This window comes from Fukomys damarensis, unplaced genomic scaffold (genome assembly GCF_012274545.1).
Source record: "Fukomys damarensis isolate Sample0158 unplaced genomic scaffold, DMR_v1.0_HiC HiC_scaffold_17, whole genome shotgun sequence".
Classification (NCBI taxonomy): domain Eukaryota; kingdom Metazoa; phylum Chordata; class Mammalia; order Rodentia; family Bathyergidae; genus Fukomys; species Fukomys damarensis.
The window spans coordinates 57385530-57390607 of NW_022900929.1; positions in this window are offsets into that span (position 1 = coordinate 57385530).

Here is a 5078-nt window from a genome sequence, read left to right on the forward strand (position 1 = left end):
CTTTTCCTTAAACTGGTGGGTGTCAGGTATTTAGCCCCAGTAGTAAGAAAGCTGTCTAAACAGAAAATCGGTACCAGAAGCCTTTGAAACTGGTTTGCAGGAGGATTTTGGAAAACTTTGGAGATTTTGGCTATAAGCAGAGATTCTGCCAGAGCTCGAAAACACAAAATGCTGCCTGGTATGGTGGTGCACACCTGCAATCCCAGCCCTTGGGAGGCTGAGGCAGGAGGATCACTGTGAGTTTGAGGCCAGCCTGGGCTACATAGTGAGTTCAAAGCCAGCCTGAAATACATAGGAAAATCCTTTGTCAAAAATGAAAACAAAGGGACCCCCCAAAACTCTCAGAGGTGGGGTTTGTGAAAAGTGACTGGATCATGAGGTGGGGCCAGGTCGGAAGAGGGGATCACTGGGTGTGCTCTACTGAATCTCCCACCACTGCTCCTCCCTTCTCTCTGCTTCCTGGCTGACAACATGAGAGCTTTCTTCCAGAGCAGACCCTTCCAGCAGGCCATTTCTGCATTTGAACCTACTCAACATGGACCAAAATCTCTGAAAACCACGAACCAAAATAAATCTCTTCTTAAACAGGGTGTGGTGGCGCATACCTGTAATCCCAGCACTCAGGAGGCTGAGGCGGGAGGATTGCTGTGAGTTCGAGACCAGCCTGGGTTACATAGTGAGTTCCAGGTCAGACTTAAAAAAAAACCAACTCTCTTTTTTTCTTTTTTTTGGGGGGGGCACTGGTGCTCAATCTCAGGACCTTGTGCTTACGAGTCAGGTGGCAGAACCACTGAGCTAAATCCCCATCCCTCTTCTTTTTTCTTTGGCACCAGGTATCAAACTTGAAACTGTGCTTGCGAGGCAAGCATGGCTCCATTGAGCTAAATCCCTGGCCCCAAGCCCTCTTCTTCTCTAAGTTGTGGATGGTGGGTATTGTGTCCCAGTGATGACCAAAAGACAGAGACGGACATGATCACTTGCTCTGAGTAAGCTGCCTTTGCTCTCTGCCATGAGCTGATTCTGCTGAGAGGCAGTTCTCCCAGATCCTGCGCTGCACTGTGCCAATTTCTGGTATCCAAAACTGTGACCTAAGTAACCCTCTTTTCTTCATAAATACCCTGCCTCAGGTCTTTCACTATAGTGAGAAAAATCTAATACCATGTACAATTACTCTCTACTAAACTTTTCCTGGGTGTGGTGGTTCACACCTGTAATCTCAGTGCTGCGGAGACTGAGGCAGGAGGATCACCACAAGTTTGAGGCCAGTCTGGTGAGCTCAAGGTCAGCCTGACATAATGAGACCCTCAGAAGAGTCAAAAATAAAATAAAAAATAAAATTTCAATTTTTAAAAAGGAATGCCCTCAAATAGTTAAACATAATTATCTCATCATTGTAGCATTATCTATCATAGTCCAAGAGTGGAAGCAGCCCCACAGCCCATAAACTACCGAACAGATAAATAAAATGTAGTTTTATCCTTACAAGGGAATATTATTGATGAATAAAGAAAATGTATTCTTTGGGGGAAATTGAACTCAGGGCTTTGTACTTGTTAGGCGGGTGAGGTGCCACTACGTCCCTGGCCCGAGGCAATGTATTTTTATGCAACAGAGTGTGTTTTGGCCATAAAAAAGGAAAGAAATTCTGATACATCCTATAACATGGATGACCTTTGAAAATGTGATGAGTGAAAGAAACTAATCAAAAGGCCATATATTTTATGACTACACTTGTATAAAAGTCTGGAATTGGCAAACAGAACAGAAAGCAGATTAGGGGTGCTCAGGCTGAGAGAGGGGCTTAAGGTAGGGTGATTAATTAGTAATGGGTATGAGTTGTTATTTTTTAAGGAGAGACAATAATGTTCTATAATTAGATGGTGGTGATAGTGGTACCACCCTGTTAATATCCTAAGAAGCATTGAAGGGCCAGGGATGTAGCTCAGTGGTGCTGCCCCTGCCTGGCAATTGCAAGGTCCTGAGTTCAATCCCTGGTACCAGGAAAAAAATAAACAAAAGAATTCAGTTCCTTTCATTTGGGCTGGGGATTTAGCTCAGCAGCACTGCACCTGCTTGGCAAGCATGAGATCCTAAATGCAATCCCTGGTACCAAAACAACAACAACAAAAAGAAGCATTGAATTTTATACTTTAAATAGGCAAATTGTATATCATATAAATTATATTTCAGTAAAGTTGTTAAAAAAAAAAAGAATTATGACTCTAGAGTCGGTATGGCCTGAGCTTGGATCCTGTCTCTACCACTTTCTTAGTTGCATGATCATGGGTAAATAATTTAATCTGTAAGCCACAGCTTTTATCCTTGAAGTAGGATTGTAGGAGCACTACTATTAAGCTTGTTTTGGAGGAAAAAGTGAGATAATTGGGCCAGAAATGTAGCTCAGTGGTAGAGTGGTTGCCTAGCATGCAGACAGCCCTAGTTCTATCTGCAGAACCACCACTTAAAAAAAAAAAAAGGAAAGAAAAGTAAGATCATTTATTATGGCCACAGGAAATATTCACTAAATGCTACTGATTATTTCTATTGACCATACAATAACTCAGAAGGTTGGTGATTCCCATTTTACACATAAGAATTATTATTATTATTATTATTGTTATTATTATTATTACAAGGGAATGAACTCAGGCCTTTGCACTTGTGAGGCAGGCAACAGAACCACTGAGCCAACCCCCAGCCCTAAGAATTTTTTTTTGGATAGGGTCTGTCTCCCTTTGTAGTTCAGGCTGGCCTTGAGCTCTCTGTGTAGCCCGGGCTGGCTTTAAGCTCACAATGACCCTCCTGCCTCAGACTCCTGAGTGCTGGGGTTAAATGAATACAGCCCATGGGGTTATATGCCCAGCTCATGTGGTATTTCTGAATGATCCTGAGCTATTCATACCCTGAACACATTCTAACTTGTATGATGGCCACTGATTTGTACTTCTTCTTTTTCTTCTAAGCAAGCTCTTTTAGGGAAATAGAGTGTATTCACTACATTGTTTTTTAAATTAATGGACAAGTATATTCAAGCCACATCATTCCAATAGTCATTGCCACTGTTGTAGCAATATATTTTCTTATAGATTATATACTTTATGATAAGAACCAGACAGAGAATAAGAAATACATACAACTAAATTGTTAAGGTCCTCTTTGTCCTAGAATAGGCAAAATGCTATAATAATCCTTTATTAAGAAATAAATTTAGGGCTGGGGATTTAGTTCAGTGGTTTGGTGGCCTGACTTGCAAGCACAAAGACCCGAGTTCAATCCCTGGTACAAAAAAAAAAAAAAAAAAAGAGAAAAGAAAAAGAAATTTAACTACCACTGATTGAAGGTTCTCCTTTATTCATCTCCTCTATGAGCCCTTCCCTCAAACCATATGTACATGTGCAGCTGAGATTTTCTCATTTCATCCTTAAGCCTATTAAACGATGACCAGCTAGGTCAGTAGCAAGTGCCTGGGGTCCCAGCTACTGGGAGGCTGAAGCCAGCCTAGTCAACAGAAATACCTCATCTCAAAAAAGAAAGAAAGTCATGGTAGTGCGTGCCTATAATCCCAGCACTCAGGAGGCTGAGGCAGGAGGATTGCCAGGAGTTTGAGGCCAGCCTGGGCTACAAAGTGAGTTCAAGGCTAGCCTGGCCTGTATAGAGACACTCTGGCTCAAAAAATTAAAAAATGGTGCTTGCTTCAACAGTACATATGCTAAAACACACACACGCATGCAGGCACGCACGCACAGCCAAAACAAAAAAAATATGAAAGAAAGGAAGACAGGAAGGAAGGAAGGAAGGAAGGAAGGAAGGAAGGAAGAAAGAGAAAGAAAGAAAGAAAGAAGAAAGAAAGAAAGAAAGAAAGAAAGAAAGAAAGAAAGAAAGAAAGAAAGAAAGAAAGAAAGAAAGAAAGAAAGAAAGAAAGAAAAAGAAAGAAGAAAGAAGAAAGAAAGATCAGTCTGAATAAGGTCAACAATCTAGCAGTGGGTGTGCTGAAGTTGTACAAAGGCACACACTGCTGCCACTGGGAATCATCCTCACTAAGCCTGGCTCATCATACCCTGCTGACCTGGAGTTCTCCTGTCCCTGGAGGACGGTACATGCCTGGGACTCAGTCCCGTGTGAGCACACTAAGAACCCAGTGCAGGGCCTCCGAGTGGGTACCAGAAACTGCCCGCTTCTCTTTGGTTCCTGCTCACATTGCCATGTTTCATATTAGAGTTCTCATTTTAGCCAGGGACAGAGCTCATCTGCCATATGGACTGAGGCAGTGTTTCAGGTAAGAAAGGTAGAGGGCCGGGATTTAGCTCAGGGGTTCCGCTGCCTGCCTCACGAAAACCCGAGTTCGATCCCTAGTAACAAAAAAACAAAAAAACAACAACAAAAAAAAAACAAAAAAAAAAAAAGAAAGAAAGAAAGAAAGAGGGATGTTTAAAAATTAGTCCAGTTAGAAAAACAAGAAAGGGAAGAGATTTATCTATAACTGGAGCTCCTTTCTGCTAACATATTATCTGTGCAGTGTAGTTCTCTTTCTCTGTGGCAATGGGATGGTCTCCAAATTGTTTAGTCCTTTGTCAGTGTATGCCCTTGAAGAGGAAAGAAAGGTCAGAACAAGAGCAAACCCACGTCCATTTTTAGGAAAAACTCCAGCATAGGTCCTACGGAGGAGAGTTCAGTGATGTTGGCTTATGAAACAGTACAAAGTGAATGTGGTGCACATCCTACTCCCAGTTCTTGGGTGGCTGAGGCAGGAGGATCTGATTTGAGGCTGTCTAAAACAAAAAAAAGAAGAGCTAGGGATTTAGCTTAGTGGCACCATGCCTGCCTTGCAAGCACAAGGTCGTGAGTTCGATCCCTGGTACACAAAAAAGAAGAAAGAAGAAGAGGAGGAAGAAAAGAAAAAAAATTAGAGGGTAATACTTTAATGTGCTCAAAGACTGAAAAATATAGAAAATTAGGCCTGTTTGATTCTCCATAGTTTAGGGCTGGGGATTTAGCTCAGTGGTTCTGCTGCTTGCCTGGCAAGTGCAAGGTCCCGAGTTTGATCTCTGGTACCAAAAAAAAAAAAAAAAAAAAAAAAA